Genomic DNA, 18,373 nt, shown 5'->3' with positions numbered 1-18,373 from the left:
GTCAATGTTTACTCAAATGATTATGTAAGACATTCATGTTTCGATTAAATGAGGGTTATATTTCGATTTTACTTTTCGGTTGTTACTTTGTGAAACACTACAACAATCACAGTGATAACAAAATACTTTTTTAAAAATTTTTCATAAGCAATGGGGGAATATTTTACTGAGTAAAATCATAAAAAATAAAAATAAAATCTGAGTAAAATTTTCTTGCATCAAAAACTATTTTTAGAAAAAAGAAATGCTGAGCAAGTTTCGCGAATAGCAAACATAGTAAATTTAAATGCCCTACATTGAGTTCCATTTTGTCATTTTTTAAAGAATGGTGAGTGCCTTAGATGGTTTGAAGAAAGTTGAGATTCGTAGCCCGAAGCATAAATTAGATTTTCATATTTAAAGTCAGGTAACTGAAAGGACGCCAACGTTTAAACCCCTCGGGCCGACACGTAGGGTGATCGGGACAATATGGTATTTGTGATATCAGAATTTTGGGGCGAAGTGTCAGAAAGCCGCCCACGCCTAAGATAACCCTTGAGAGAACATGTAGACCGTTCTATAAAAAACTGGATTAAAATTAAAGGTTTGCTAACCTTTTTCCAAAATAAATAATTTTTAGATTGTTTATTATTTTTTGTTTGTTTCTCTTTCGAGACGAGCTCAATGATCGGAGATGCATATGGAAAAGTAAAGCCAAAGATAGCAACACACACCAACCACTATAGGATGCGTTTCGTCTTTGGTTAGAAGACTTTTCAACCGTATTAGGTGTAATGGCTTCAAGGGCCTAGCGTTGGTATGTTATATTTGAATCGAATTATTTACGAAAACGCATCTTTGATACAATTACCACATTAACTAAGCTTGACAACCCTGCTTATTAGCGATCATTGAGCTCGTCTCGAAAGAGAAACAAACAAAAATTTTAAAAATTTAATGATCTCGCCCTAACAGGCAAAAAACTTGAAAAATGAGGAATTTTTTATTATTATAATTTTTGCACTACACATTCAAAAATTGCAGTTGGTCTCTCTTAGGAGGCCACCGTTGCGTAGAGGTTAACGTGTCCGTCTATGACACTGAATGCCTGGGTTTGAATCCTGTCGAGAACATCTGAAACATTTTCAGCGGTTGTTATCGCTTCCTAATGCTGGCGTTATTTGTGAAGTACTGTACCATTTGGTGTTGCAGTCATGTAAAAACTTCTCCACAAAGAGGTGTCTCACTGCGGCACGCCGTTATGACTCGGCTATAAAAATGAGACCCTTTATCATTGAGCTTAAAAAGCTTGAATCGGACATCACTCATTGATATATGAGAAGTTTGTCCATGTTCCTTAATGGAATGTTCATTGGCAAATTTGCATTTGTAGTTGGTTTCTCTTAAAGCTTGGCTTAATTTTACCACTAGCACAGTACCCATCAGACCACCCAATAGAAAGGCAACCAAATCTAGTGTTGCAATTGGGTTGGTTTGTGAGAAACTATGGAACAAACCATGCAACAAACCATACCTACTTAGATGGCATACTTATGTGTGACGACATTGTCGAGTGCCATATCGGTCTGGCAGTTCAAGTTGACTGTTTGGCAACCAATTCGTTAAAAGGACATCAAGGCACATGAAAATAGATGGTGACAATTTTAACAGGCTGGTAGATGACTTTTGGTCCTTGTGAAGAGGCGTGTTGTTTATTAAAAAAACAAACAAACAAACTGCCCCTAAACAGTAGTTTTGACCGACGCACGCAAATAACGACCAGTAATAGGGAGCAGTAGCAGACCTAGCAATACAAGATTCAAATTTTCGTAAATTACAAGTGGCCAAAGGCGTCACCTCAATTGGTGTGTGCATGTAAACAAGGCATCGGTGGCGGCGTCAGTAGACCTCCCAAATGTCAACAAGCCGAGGGAGAACAGTGGCGTTTATTGGGTGCAATTACCTACACATTACTCGGTTGTAATTGGATCATTTGGAAATGGGCAATAGTGGCTGCCATCTATAATTTTAAAGTTTGTGCGTCTTTCGATGTGGGAAGGGTGAAAGTATTTTGGCTACAAATGTCAATCGCAAGAGAATCAGTTTATTTGTTCACAGTGTCAATGAGTTGTGGAGTAAACATTTCTTTTCATTTATGGACTCGAACATCTGAGTAAACACTGCTTTTAAAGTACTATGGGTGAGCCTCGCATAACACGGCCATTCTAAAAGTATGATTGTGGAAATTCAAACAATTAAAGAAATACCAAGGATATTAACTATAAAATATCCTACATTTATATTTATGGGTAATTTGGTAATACCTGAATCTAAACCGATGGACTTCGGCTGAGGTCTTCAAATGAGTAGTATAATGATCCGTACCAAATTTTATGACGACGTCCAAAGTTGGATGTAGTACTTTTTGAGAACTCCATTTGAGGACATAGAATGAAATTCTTAAACAAGGTACGCATTAATAGGGCTTTTAGGGCTAAAACATGAACTGCTCCCTGCGTCAACACTGTGGTTGTCATTAGGTGCCGATTGTCCTTCTGTCGTTTTTTTTTTTGTAATCAAGGTGGAGATCGCGATTGGTAGTACTTTCTAAGGAATCCAGTTGATTATTTTAGGCCCTTTCATGAATTAGCTATGCAACGGAACCATTTACGATGGAATTTGTTACTCAATCGTCACGAAATTTTTCATATATCACCATTTTAGCCCAAAGACAAAGGCAATAAAATTTGATAAAAATCGGTGCAGGTTTACATCGGGCGGTCTATATCTATATATGACAGCTATATCGATGCCCCCTGATAACCTGTGCATTACGTTGGCGCTCTGAACAGATATTCCATCCACCTCATAACCAGCGGGTGGGGCTGCTATGCTGACCTGTGCACTGTGGTGGATATCTAATATAGAAATGAAAAACAATATTTTTAGTCACCGTGTACAGTTCAAACACTAGGACGATCGGTTCATATTACACTAAAGCGTTCTGCGAGGCCTACCGGCATAGGAGAAATTTAATTTTTTGCCAGACATAACTCGCTACAATTGCCATTTATATTCGAATCGTGTGCCCATCACATTGTCATTTTTAAGCATCTGCTTTTACAAGGCTCGTAGGCATTTTTGTTATTGTATTGGAAAATTTTCTTTTTTTGTAATTTTTGGCGCTTAGTCGAACTTGGATGGCATTTGACAAATTTAGGACGCTTAAAAACAATTGACATTTGAAATGATTTGAATAAACACGACCCCGGAAAACACCATCACCAATCGTTCATTGTTTGTAAATACTTTTGTTTTAAAAGATTTTTAGTTGAATTCTAGTTTGGTTCACTTAACCGAGAGCAAAGAAATAAAACCAATTTTCCTAAAGTAAACAAAGTTCGGCGGTATCCTGCTACGCTCTGCGCCCATACAGCTTCTTGGGCAACACTAAAGGGGTTAAAATTAGAAATTGATTCAAAATAGCAAGACCAAAAATGGATCACACTTTCAGTGGTGCGACACTCATTCAGTCGGTTGGTAGTACTCATTCTCCTTGGGGATCTTAAATGGGGCCATAAAATAGTTTCAAATCAAAACAAAAGGAGCAGCACATGTGTTTAGCTACTTGTGGCCCTGTGAGGAATTGGCTCTTGCTCTGTAGTAGTGTATGCGGTAATGCAACAAATCCTTGCTGCCCAATGTTTATCTTTGATTTGCTTTTTCCATCGTTTATCTTCTACACGTCACATGTGGAAGAGGATCTTGCCTTTCAAAATTCCTCAACGAATTGATGGCTAAAGAGCTACTTGCTATGCTGCTAATGGTGGTAGGGTTAGTAAGATGTTTTTTTTTTTATTATGTCTCTATTTGACGCGACAAGCGGAGCGGCTCTTTTGGTGTGCAGGCCGCTTATGCGTTTTCTTGAGGGTTCTACAATGGGACGGCTTCCAAATTAGGTGTCTGTACTAGAAAAAATAAGGTGTTGTGAATCCTTTCTTAAGTATCGAATTACACATTTGAAAATAAAACTATTTTTGGCTGCCAGTGAAAGCATTTGAGAAAAGTCATAACAGATCTTTGGGTGGCCAAAAACCATATGTGCAATAAAAAGGAATTTTACCAAAAAGTCAATGCTTAAAGTCTCTCATCGAAAAATTGGAAGTTTCGTTATTTCCCTGTCCATTTCTCCAACTCGTAATAGGTAGGAAAAATTTTAAGTCACTCAAGGATAGCTACGAATATCTGCGTCTGTTTTCAGTGGAGCCGTAGATCTATAGCCGGATGTAAGCTTATAATGGATCCGTTTGCTACGGTAGTGGTATCAGGCCGTAGCATGTTGTTTGCTACGGAGGCTTCGACTGGTGGAGCAGCTGCGTCTGGAGCCGCCAGGCGACTAGTCTTGAGGACAAAACCGAACCTTTTTTGTTAGCATGACTATGACTTGCCTACACTGTAAGAAAAATTAATACCGTACGACCAAGAGTGTTGATAGTAAAGCAACATGTTGAAATAATATTTATTGGGAGGCTTGGTGCTAATGATCATAAAACGGATAAGGAGAGAAGCTCCCTTAGATGGGCTCGGAGGTTCGTTGCACAGGCTACCCCAAAAGATACACGTCTATATTCGAAAGTAGCAAAGCAGTCAGTTAAAAGGCTGCGGTCACCAGCAGGTGACCAAAATAAGTAAGTCGAACAATAGAAATATGGGTCTGAGAATCTTTGCTAATGTCTATAAGGACAGCTTGGAGATAGAAGTATCACCTTGCTTGTCGACAAGGAGTAGACGAATGGGGCTGCATACCTAGGAACAATGGGAGTGGGATAGTCAATGGACTGTCACCAGTATATCCCGAGGTCCTGGCGGAATTGCCTGGGCCGATTGCTTTCAGAGATCAACGTTCAATTGATATGTATCGTTGCGCCCTAAAAAAGATTGGTGAAAGAAAGAAAGAAGAAGGAAAATATTCCCTCTCGACCAATGGCATATGGATGGATACCAAAGATTCCCTCAGATCCTGAATCCTTGCTTGGGATACTAAGAGATTCTAGTCCCAAACTTTCAACCACCGACTGGAAGATTGGTTGATTTGATAAGGTTAATGGCTATCGGAGATATGCAGTATTCGTACTCGCTGTCACGCACATCTCAACAAGTCTGAAGGAGTTAAATCCTACGGATTCCAAAATTTGTGGCTGAAGGTCTTTAGAAGCATTGGGATTTGGAGGACTCAGCTGTTGTTTCTGAACACTTGTCTGAGAAACTATGGCGTATTGCAGGAGACTGGATATCCCCCTGTCACGATGACAAGGGAGGAAAGTCATCGAAACGGGTTCAAGACGCGCCAGCGGTTGTGCGCTGGTTACTCAACTACCCCTGGATGCATAAGGGAACTCATCATTACAAGATCGAAGGAATCTTGTGTAGAATTCGTCGTTTGGCGGAGTCAGAAGACAAGGCTAACGAGATTTCATGCCCGCCTGTGACGCCAAACGGGTAGGATCAAATCCGGGTGGGTATCCCCTTACTAATGCTGGCTACATTTGTGAGGTATACTGTCATGTTTACATTTCTCTACCAAGTGGTATCGCCATGCGTCACGCCGTTCGGACTCGGCATAAAACAAGAAGCCTCTTATTGTTGAGCTTAAACTTTCATCGGACTGCACTAATAGACATGAGTAAGGTATCCTTTGGAATGTTCATGGGAAATTTAGTAGTAGTTAAACTATGGTCCAATTTCTGCAGAAAACTCTCCACAACGGCCGAATCTTTATTCATGCACAGAATCTTTATTCATGCAAAGAGTAGTCTACATGTTTTTCTTATTCCGTCGTTAAGCATTCAGTGGCAGACTTGGACTTGAACTTCATAAGTCTCATTACTGGCTAGCTTCCCTATATATGCCGCCTTCAAGCCTTAAGTTGCTTAATTGAAGCTGACTCTAAAGCACATCACCAGATATAGGAAAGTTCGGATATCTACGAAAAAGGTGAACTGCTTATCGAATATATTATAAATTGCAATCTGGCGGTTATAAACCGATCTCCGACCTCAGGAGGTACTAGATGTTACCGGGAAGTTAAGGATATGCGACTGGAAAGTATTGGATGACCACAGCTTCTCTCATCGGTATATTAGTTTCAGCCTTGGGGAAAATATCTGCAGAAGTGGTCCCTCGTCTAAACAGAAGAAAGGTGGACTGGGATAGATTTCGGCACACATTCTGCACAAGTATCCCTTTTAGGCCAGAAAAGGAAGTGGGAACTGCGGAGGATATATACATAATAGTCAAGCAGATCACGAAGGCCCTGAATGACTCACTTGTGTCAGCATGTCCTCCAAGGTGGACCCCAGAACTGGTTGGTCTAAGGCGAAAACCACAAGAGCACCACACGATTGGGGCGTCTACAAAGCTAAGCTAAAAAATACGAAAGCGAGCTGAAAAAGGCTCAAAATAAATCCTGGGAAAAATTCTGCAGCTCCGTGAAAGAACTTCTAAAGCTTCTAGCCTAAAGAATATCCGATCCTTATTTGGGCTATAAAAAGTTTTCTTTAAATCAGGGCGCAATCAAGCTGTGTCCTATGGGATGGAGGGACGCAAAAGTAATTTTCATTAAAAAATCAGGAAAACCTTTCCACATGAAGGCCAACGATTTTCGTCCTATTAGTCTATCATCATTTCTGTTGAAGGATCGAGAGAGGTTGAGAGAAATACATCATAGGGCAAATATGCCTGGAAATCGCCTGTCTCGATAACAGCATGTATGCCCAAAAAGTAGTTGCGGATTTTTTAAAAGAAAGTAAATGCATTTTTAATAAAACTTAGACAGAAGAAAAAATGCAATTACAGAGTCACAAGCTGTGAACAAATTTGTCAACGCCGACTATATGAAAAATCCGCAATTACTTTTTGGGCAACCCAATAGTAAGGGCAAGTCCACTCAAACAGCCCTTCACGATGTAGTCGTCTTCATAGAGAATTCTGGTGCTATCAATGAGTACACAATGGTAGCACTATTTGACATTGAAGGTGCTTTTAACAATTTAAAACCGATGTCAATCGTGAAGAAGTTGTAGTTTCTAGGCATCAACACTACCGTAAGAAGTTTATCAATAACTTTCTTGATTGCGGCAGGTCAGTAAATCTGAAAAGATGGGCCAGCGAAGAAATTCCTCAAGGAGGTGTACTGTCTCCTTTGGAATGTATTAATGTCTCTGGAATAAAAAAAGGTGTAATGCTGATGAGGTGGTTATGCGGTTAGGGGAAATTTTCGCAGCATTCCTAGAGATAATGTTCAGAAAACTTCAAATGCGAGAGCCAAGTGGGCTACCGAAAGTGGTCTAGGCGTTACTCCGTGTGAGACAGAAGTTTTTCTTTTCAGCAGAAGATACAAGTTACCTATAGTGCCACCTGTCTCCATTTACTTATAACGCAAAATGCCTGGGTCTTATGCAGGACAGAAAATTGAACTTCAATTCATACATTTTGGAAAGAAAGGGAAGTCATGCCGTATATACCTGCGGAAGAACTATTGGCAAAAGTTGGAGGCTTAAATATCTTCTCTGACAGCCAGGCAGCCAATAAATCGATGGGGAACATAGTTCTGAGTTCAAAAACCACCGTCGACTCTCGTAGTTGACCTCTTAACGCGTTAGAAAATTTATTGTAGGGCAGACTAGGAACTACATTACACATTCCAGGGAAACTGAAATCTGTGGGTATGCCTCTAGCAACATGTAAGCTAAGTCTTCGGGATCAGGCCGTAAGGCAACGGATGATAGATGGTCAACAAGGAGGATTGTGAACATACACATGCTGACAAACTGAAGGTTTCAAACTATGACTTCAGAGATGTTTTAACGGTAGGAACTAGAAGGCATCTTCCTTTTCCGGTTCCGTGGTATCACAATGAACGAAAACGTCTAAGTGAGTATAATAGCAGACTGTCAAATAAACCATACCTAACCTGTTGAAGACAAAAATCAAGGTCAAAATATCGTCGAAGGCAACTTATTTGGTTTGTCAATTTAAGGTCATCAATGAAAAATATTCTACACAACAATTCGGGGAGTCCTACGCAAATTTTACAACATTAAAGCGCGCAAAGATGCAAAAAAAACTAGAGCAATAAAAAAATGTGGAGATGAGTCCTAAAACAAAATTAATTGGTTCTAATAGGAGAGAGGAATTATTTTAAAGACGCACAATGAGAAAAAAATTTTGCATGGAAATATCAACAGTACCGAAAGAAGCTCCTCTACGTCAATAAAAATATAATACTGAACCAATCCACCGGTTCTGTATGTCCTTTTTACTAACGAAAGCTAGTTTTGTATATCTGACATAAAAGCAAAAATTTTAGTTTAGCGTAAAAACGGAACCGAATTTGAAGGCAGAGGTTAGCATGTCCGCCTTTGACGCCGAATGCCTGTGTTCAAATCCCGGTGAACAAATTCTTCGGTGTACAACCCACAACTATCTTATATGCAGAACATTCGGTACCCTCATCCGCAGCGGAAGTTAAAGATTATGCTATTCGTATGAAACTTTTACAATAATTCAATAAATATTTAAATGTAACAAAAAATAGACGTTACAAATAATCGTGGTTAAAATGTGGGAAATTGTGACTGTAGTTATTACTTTTATTTACATTTTCAATTATCTCTCTTGCGACAAAGGTTTACCAATGAAATTATAGAAAACGTTTTTTTTTCTGCCACAAAAAAACTCACGACCATGAAAGCACTCAAGAGAACCACCACCTCTAGCACTATTCAAAGAAAAACACTCACACTCTCTACCTTTCTCTTTCACAACCATCGACCATGTGGAGAGTCCTTCAAGGAAGGAGCAAACACTCAAATGAACGATTGTTCAAAAAGGGAATAAACGGTGACGTTGGTGAATGCTACATTTTACATAGCTTCGGACACGTTATTTTTGTTTTGCTTTAAATTCCACAGAATTTAATTATGCTGCGATGTTATTGATGTTGTTAAACCGAGCTGATATTTTAATTTTTACGATGGAATGAAACAGGCCATTATCATCGCTAGAGATTCGTAATAGTTCCTACCGTGCGTGCGTCAATTCTCGCAACGAGGAAATTCAGAATCGGGAATCCATCAGGTGTGTGTGGTTCGCCATTATTTATGTACGAGTGTGACGAGCATGATGAGTACGTCTGAATTTAATTTATGTTCTCCTATGGCTTTCCGAATTTGGTTGTGCTGTGCGATGAGGATGATGATCTTCGGCACACCATGTGGGTGGTCGCCACATCATCCATCAGTCATTCGGGCAAGCTCATCCATAACCCCAATATTTGTTTAATTTGATGTCTTCTTTTGCTGCCGATGCCGAGCGTTTCCCCTTATAACCCCCAAAACAACAACACGATGAGGAACACATGTGAATTGCTGGCCCTAAATGGAGATTGTTATGGAAATTGTAAGGAAAACTTTAATTGCCTTTGAGGTTTGCTATGAATGCGTCCAATAACTACGGCATGAAGTTCTCGCTGCAGTTTAAAGTTGTGGAAGATTTGTTGTAAACAATTTAATAGGTGACTTAAGCTCTGAAGGTGATGGTGTCGATGCTAAGGACTGAAGCAACTTTTCATTTGTCAAGCTAATGAACACCTCTTTAAAGCGACTCGTGTGTAAAGATTTACCAATTGTCAACTTTAATGAAATTAAATTTAAATTGTCGGTAAAATTACCTTGAGTCGAGTAAGTTTGAATATTTATGTGTTTTTGTAAATTGGACAGCTAACTACTAAACTCAGAGAATTTTTTTATTAAAAAATTACCGGCAACAAGGTTTGCTGTAAAGACAAAAATTCTACTGAAAATGGAACAGTACCTTTTTTTGCTAAAGCAGCAAGAATTGTGCACTTCAGATGGCAAAATGTTGATTGTAGCCTCAAAGTCATTGGATGCCAAGTCAGTGTTGTACGGTGAATTAACCATCAATTCGACGTTTGAGCCGATGTGTGAACAAAGATTCGTCTTCTCTTGATCGTTTTTCGAATATCTCCAAAGACTTCCAACAAACACATTTTTTCCGCTCCGCTCCCGCTTCTTTATATTTATATTCGCTATATATTTTTTCCTTTTTATGCCCACTGTCATTAGACAAGTGGTATACTCATTTTGCCATAACGTTTGCAACATCTAACAATATTCAATAATAATCTAATATAGCTAATCGATTTTATCTATGTAGGTCGATAATAAATGGGCTTGATCCGGGCGCAACATATAGCACCCATATAAACCGATCTCCTGAGATGACTTCTTAAGCCCGTAGAGGGCGCAGTTATTATCAGATTTGGCTGAAATTTGCATATTGGTTTATTTTATGACCATCAACATTATTGTCAAGTATAATCTGAATCGGTCCATAAATTGATATAGCTCCCATGTAAACCGATTGTACTTTATGAGCCCCTACAGAGCGCAATTCTTATCGGATTTAAATTAAATTCAGAATTGAATCGGAAGCAGTTCCTAACCAAATTTGAAAAATAATCCATGAAGTTTGCTACTTGTTTGTAACACCCTAAAGGAAGAGAGATAGACCCATTGATAATTATACCGATTGACTCAGAATCACTTTCTGTTTCGATTTAGCTATGTCCGTCTGTCTATCGATGGGTCCGTCCGTCTGTTCTTGTTAATTTGTGTACAAAGCACAGGTCGCAGTTTTCATCCGATCGACTTCAAATTTGGTACAGGCATATTTTTCGGCCTAGAGACGAAAGCTATTGAAATTGGTAAAAATCGGTTCAGATCTGGCTATAGCTACCAATATATGTTCGTCCGATTTCCAGTAATATTGGAATAAAATGGTCTTTTGTTAACCGATTTTCTCGAAATTCGGCAGGAGGGATTTTCTCTTGACTCTCAATTTTACTGGTGAATTTCGTGGAAATCGGTTCAGATTTAGATATAGCTCTCATTTATGTATATATGTATATCGCCCGATTTTAACTTCAAGAGTCACAGCAAGCGCAAATATTGATCCATCTTGCCAAAATTTTGCAAAACGCTTTCCTCGATGACTACCACAGTATCTGAGGAGTTTGCTCCAATTCGGTTCAGATTAAGATATAGCTCTTATATATATGTTCGTCTGATTTTAAGAAATATTGCAAAAAAGTTATCATTTGTTATCCGATTCTGTCGATTTTGCAGGAAGGATTTTCTTATGACTCTCAATAAGGAAATCCTTCCTAGGGCATTATACAGTCGGCACCGCCCGACTTTTGCCCTTCCTTACGGGTTTTAAATACATAAGAGCTATAGCAAGAAAGAAACCGATATTGATCGCCGTCGAAAATCATAAAAAAACCATGTTAAAAATGTCATCTAAATAAGCTAATTATTACGCCCTCTTGAGGCTTAAGAAGCCAATTCGGCCGATTAGTTTATATGGGAGCTGCATCAAGTTATTGTCTATTAGCGATTTGTATCATAATAAGCGTGAATCCTGAGAGTCGAAACATTTCAACTTCAAATTTCAGCCAAATTGGATAGTAATTGCGACCTCTACAGGCTCAAGTCAGATCGGTTTATATAGGAGCTATATCGAAACGAGAGCTATGCAGTCCCAACCGAACTACACTTATAGAATGTACTTGTGTAAAATTTAAATAAATCAAGCCCCTTGCCTTACTCATTCGAAAAGTAGCGTGCTTTCGACAGACGGACGGACAGGTGGATAGACGGACGAAGATGACTGTAATGGAAAGACGACCAAGAATAAATATAAATATAATATGCTTTGTTGTGTCTACTTTGTTGGGGGCCACCGCGGTGCAGAGGTGCGCATATCCGCCTATGGCGACGAACGCCTGGGTTCAAATCGCGGAGTGAACATCAGAAAAAAATTTTCAGCGGTTGTCATCCCCTTACCGGTTTCGACCGGACTGAATCTTGGGAACCAAGCCCCAGGGATTCCGTCAAAAATTTGCCTTTATTAACTTAGTTGCGGCTGCTATGGTCTCAAGCAGTCATAAAGGGGCCTGTATCAGCATTTAGACCGATTCGGATCATACTTGGCACGGACGCTGGAAGTCATAGCAGAAGTCTTTGTGTCAGGTTTCATCTAAATAAGTTGGAAATTGCGGCTTCTAAGGCTCAAGAAGTCAAATCCGGGTATCGGTTTATATGAGGGGTCATACTCGGCAAAGGTTTTGGGAGTCAAAACAGAAGTCCTTGTCCCATTTTCAATCAAATTGGATGAAAAATGAGATTTCTAGGTGCTCAAAAAGTCAAATCCGGGTATTGGTTTGTATGAGGGCTATATCTTAATCTGAACCGATATCGCTCATTTGCAATCCCCAACGACCTACATCGATAGGAATTAATAGTGCAAAACTTCAAGCGGATATCTTCGTTTGAATGCTATCTTGATTTCGACGGACATGGCTTGATCGACTCAGAATGTCAAGACAAGACATGTGTATATACGTTATAGGGTCTCAGGTCAATATTTCAATGGATAAGTAATATAAAGATATATGTATTTAAACGTGTTTTATTATTTTGTCAGCGCGCAGCGGTGCTTGAGAATGGAAACCGCTCCGCTCCAAATTGCAAATTTTGACCATGAACACTAAGGAACAGGGGCAAACTTCGCACATATCAATGAGTGCAGTCCGGCTCAAGTTTAAACTCAATGATAAGGGGCCACCTTTTTGTAGTGGAGTCCGAACGGCGTGCCACAGTGCGAAACCTCTTTGGAGAGAAGTTTTACATGACATAGTACCTGACAAATGTTGGCAGCATTAGGAGGGGTAAACCACCGCTGAAAATTTTTTCTGATGGTCTCGCCAGGATTCGAACACTGGCGTTCAGCATTATCGGCGGACATGCTAACCTATGCGCTATGGTGACCGCTCCGCTCTGGGTTCTAAAAATTTCGCTCCCGCTCCTGCAAAATTGGGCAGCTCTGTTTTCCTATGTTGCTCAGCAGAAAAAACGCCTCATGGCCAGCATTGCCGAAGAAACAGGCGACCATTTGCTTCGAAATGCTTCTTCCACAAACAACTTTCGATGGACTTTGCTTGTCTTTGAAGACCAGCACGGTCGATTGTTGTTTTGTTTCGGGCTCATATGCATAAATCCATGACGATCTTTTAAAAGTCTCTTGAAGCTTTGAAGATTATATTTTTCAACATTCCTTTGCACAAATCGACACGTTCGCCAAATAGTGAGGGATTCAATGAGAACAAAACTTTTTTACGGCCAAGTGCTTATATCAAATGTATGCTAGAGGGAGAAATGGCCAAGAACGCCTCTATCTCACGGTATGTCACATTATGATCTTCCAAAATAAGTACACGCACAGCATCGATGTTCTCTGGTAAAACGGTCGTTTTTGGAGGACAATCTGGAAATTCATCTCTGAGGGAGCAAAGGTCACGATTGAAACCAATTTTTCACAGTGCTAAACTATGATGCTTCATCGCCATACAAAGATTAAGTTCATCAAAGCACTCTTGTCGTGATAGTCCACATCGAAAATTGTGAAAAATAATCGCACCAACATGTCCCCGAGTTACCAAATTCATTTTTTCGAGTCACTGTAAACTACACAAATGATGGTCGTATTCGTACTATTCTGCTACGTATAAAGTATGTATAGCAGACCTCGTAGAAATGTTTTCAGAATAGAATTTTACAAAATTTAATAAAGTTTTTACGATTTCTAATAAATGCCGACAAAAAAATCTACTAAAGTCATATTTATACTTTTAAGCAAAAACGTACATTAATACGATATTTTATTAATATGAAACTGTTTCCTTCAAAGTTTAGAGTTTTTTAATTAAAAATTAGCAGACAGTTTTTGCTGATATGAGCAAACTCATTTTTCGTGGCAAATGGACTCACAAGAGTTCTTTTTTAAAATCATACATTTTGAACATAGTTTGTATTACACACAAGGTCAACGGTAAAAAATTTATCCCAACTAACAGGACGTAAGTGGCAAAAAGCAATTTCAATAAAAAAAACTAAGTAGTTTACATGGTAATAATTTGTTCCTGTTTTCGTACAAAAAAAGGAAACTTTACTATGTTTTTCAATTAGAAACAAAATCAATTAAATCATTTCACGCCAAATGTAATTTGGAATTAATGATGATGTTTAAGGAAATGGAACATATCAGTGATATTTGAAGTGAAGAAGAATTAATATGGTATGTAATATGCTGACTACAAAATATTCCCATGTTATTCTGAGGAATTTTGTCGGGGTCATTACTCCGCTTTCTTTAAAGTGCCACAAGTTGATCGGCGTTGGAGACAACCCTTCTCTGCTTCACTAAACCAAGCGTACAAAGAAGTGGAGAAGTGTTAATGGAGCAACTTGAGCAGCCAGCCACTTGAGATAGAGTTGATGTCAATTTTGTGGGGAGAACAAAAAGAAATAATGACACTATTAAGGAATCATTATTTGATCCAACATCTGATTGGCTAGTTGCGGTAGAAATTGGAATGTTTAAACAAAGTGCTGGGGAAAGGGGAAAACGAATGCACTTCCACAACAACTTAAAACTTTAATTGACATTTTGTTCAGATTATTGGATGTAAGTACGACCCGATGAACCTTAACAACAGCAAATAAAACTGTTGTTGACATTGTGTCAAGAAGTCGTAGGGGCATGGGTAAAAAGTTTCCTCATCTTTTCAGTCAAACAACAATGGTCACAAAATTGTGAAATACATATTCTACAATACAATTTGGCTTACAAGAAATTTTCGTTGTGCCAATATTGATACTAGAATGGTCTTGCATGAAAAAACTATGTCATTGAAAATTATTTGCTTTCATTGTACCATCGGAGTTGACATGTTAAAATACCAAACCGAAAAACTAATTCATAATTCCAATATTCCTAATTTTGCCAACACTCAATGCAATATGTTATTCAAATAAGATTAAACAATTAATAAAATTAGAAATAAGGACTTCTTTATCTATTTAATATAAAGATTAAACAAATAATAAAATTAGAAATAAGGACTTCTTTATCTTTGTAATATATGTTGTACAAGTTAAACATTGATTTGAAATAAAAATTCATTTATTTAGCATTTCATGCATTTCCGGTTTGAAAGCCGTGGGCTCTATCTACATTTCGATAGTTGTTGTTCTCGTCAATCGCATTTTGGAGTATGGCAACACTAGATGCAGCTTTAGCCAAGGCATCAACCCATGGTAACATCTCTGCATTAGTCAGCATTCCACCGTTGCTTTATTGACGTTACTCCACACTGTAGGTGGCGCTTTTTCTGAAAATGGACAATATTTTCTTGTTCAATGGGAAGGACATAAATAGGAGAGCGTTGGTGAGGCATTACAAGCATTTTGGGTTTGTGTGTAAACCAATTCTTAAAATCCTCTCTTTCGGCAAAAACTATATTATTTGACTTAAAAGAAAATATTTAGATGTCTTTTATGCCTAGTTAGACCAAACCGGTAAAAATTACTAGTGTGATTATTTCTAAAAATTTTGTTCCGCTTACCGGTTATATACAAAGATCTTCCATGTAATTAAAAATGGATTTGTGTTGGGTTTATTCGTGTGTGGGTTTGTAAATTTGTTTGTTACGTAAAACTCAACAACGGCTGAACAGATTGTTTTTAAAATTTTCACAGATTGCTTAAGGAGCACTCCGCGTTTCTAATTCTTGGGATTGTACTAAGCAAAAAAGTCCACTAAACCATACGTCTACGGTGAAAATCGAGCCAACAGATTTTGACTTGCAGTTTTTTTCTCAGACAGTTGGGATTGTAAATGGGCTGAATCCATTGCCATGTTTTGATATAGCTGCCATATAAACCGATCTTGGTCTTGACTTCTTGAGCCTCTAGAGGGCGCAATTCTCATCCGATTAGGCTGAAATTTTACATGAGGTGTTTTGTTATGACTTTCAATCAATATTCTTTGTTTGTCTAAAAAGAGATACTGAGTATAGAACTTGACAAATGCGATCCATGGTGGAGGGTATATAAGATTCGGCTCGGTCGAACTTAGCGCGCTCTTACTTGTTTATAATGACAAAATTTCATATGATAATATTCTACCAAGTCGTATATAATAAAGTGGCCGCATCGGCGAATTGCTACAACAAAGCATCTTTTTTGGGAATTGGATATGTCAAAATTTGTAAACAGGGCGAAGAAAATTCGACATTTTAAATTTACGTAAAATTTGTTTTGACCAATCAGAGCAAGAAAAAATAAGTTTATGAATTTTTGAGTGTCAAGAAAACACATATTTAAAAATGTTCAAAATACCAATTAGTTCCAGAGGCTATACCCATAAAAGTGGCTGGAACATTGAGGCACGATTTGTGTGGTGTACATTGCTGTCACGAGAAGCTTAGGCTGCGAGCTACCGGGCGCGTCCACAGGTTGCGGATAGTGGAATGCTCCGAATGGAATAGCTGCAACGGCAGTTGTCGACAATCAGCGGTATCGAGAGGAAAGTCTCAGTGAGAGGCCGGGCGGCACCGACTCCTGCACAAATACTGAGTGCCTATGATGCTCGACATGACAAGGCTGGTTATTGGCGACTTCAAATAACCAATGGCCACCCTGTTCCCGCGGCGATCGCTACTTTGGACAGGAACGAGCTTGCTCACCTACAGGAGCCTGACGAGGATCGCCACCTTCACATGAAAAAGTGGCTACAGCAACAACAACCCGCAAAACCAACAAGATAGCAGGTTTAAATAGTTTTCATAAGGTCTTTGTAGCCGTAGATAGCTATCAAGTGAATGCTAACAAATAACTCAAATAGGACGATTGTGGTTAGAGCTCAATGACCACAAGAAAGGGTTGTGTACCCCCTTTTGGCCCTTGGATATCTGCCGGATTTTCAGGTCAATTAAAAAGAACAGTTAAAGTTTGTTGTCTACGAGTTGGCCAAAATTTAAATTATGCACAAACATTTTTAAAATCTTTTTGTCTTATGCTTATCTGTCCCAAACAACATTTTCCTAAATTATTTTTTATAGGCAAATTTCAATAAATATTTTTAAAAACAAAATTGTAACCCATTACGCCTGACCCTCGATTCCGTTGTCCGATTTTGATGAAATTTTATCTCTATATAAAAGAGACACGTGATTGACTGATTGGCTGGCTGAGTCATGAAATTGGCAATTGACTCTAGCTAAAGCTAGAGTCATGAAATTGTGGGTCTTGGGTCGTAGGCGCGCGATAAGACGGGGTAGACAAAGCTTATAGAAGATTCGCCAATCTTCCGATTGGACCTCCTGAACATGTTAAGGGCGCAATTCTTATGCAATTTGGCTAAACTTTTGCAATATGTTTGTTTTGACTTTCAACATCTATGATAAGCATGGTCCAATTCGATCTATAACCTTATAATGCTATATTATGAACAAACTAAATTGGTATGGTGAAGAGTATATAAGATTCGCCCGGCTCTAACTTAAATTTCAAACTAACTAAGATCTAAACCTATTGATATGCTCGAATCCATCTGATATTTGTTATACCCTACTCCATAGGATGGGGTGTACTTATTTCGTCGTTCCGTTTGTAACACATCTAAATACTGAGGCCCAACAAAGTATATATACGATCAAGAATATGAACGTCTTGACATTCTTAGTCGATTTAACCATGTTCGTCCGTCTGTCTGTCGAAATTATGCAAACTTTTGAAAGAGTTAAGACAGGTACTTGCAATTTTGCACAAATACTTCTTATTAGTGCAGGTCGGTTGGGATTGTAAATGGGCCAAATCGGTCTATATTTTGGTATAGCGCCCATATAAAATGATCTCGGATCTTGACTTCTTGATCCTCTAGAGGGCGCAATTCTTATCCTATTTGGCTGAAATTTTGCACCAACTGTTTTATTTTGACTTCCAACAACCCTGCAAAGTATGACCCAAATCGGTTAATAACGTGAAATAGCGCCCATAGAAACTGATTTCGGATCCTGACTTCTTGATCCTCTAGAGGGCGCAATTCTTATCCGATTTGGCTGAAATTTTGCACCAAGTGTTTTATTTTGACTTTCAACAACTCTGTCAACTCTGTCTCTTGAGCCGCTTGAGGGCGCAATTATTATCCGATTTTGCACGAAGTGTTTTGGTTTGGCCATCAACAACAGTGCGAAGTATGGTTCAAATCGGTTCATAACCTGATATGGCTCCCCTATAAACCGATCTCGGATCTTGACTCCTTCAGCCTCTAGAGTCCGCAATTCTTATCCCATTTGGCTGAAGTTTTCCACAACTACTTCTTGTATGGCCTGAATCTTGTATGGCTATAACCTGATATATGTAGCTCCCAAATAAATTGGACCAGAATTACCGCATACCTGAATGTGTAA

Source organism: Stomoxys calcitrans, chromosome 2 (assembly GCF_963082655.1).
Source record: "Stomoxys calcitrans chromosome 2, idStoCalc2.1, whole genome shotgun sequence".
Taxonomy (NCBI): domain Eukaryota; kingdom Metazoa; phylum Arthropoda; class Insecta; order Diptera; family Muscidae; genus Stomoxys; species Stomoxys calcitrans.
Note: the sequence above shows the minus strand (reverse complement) of the source record.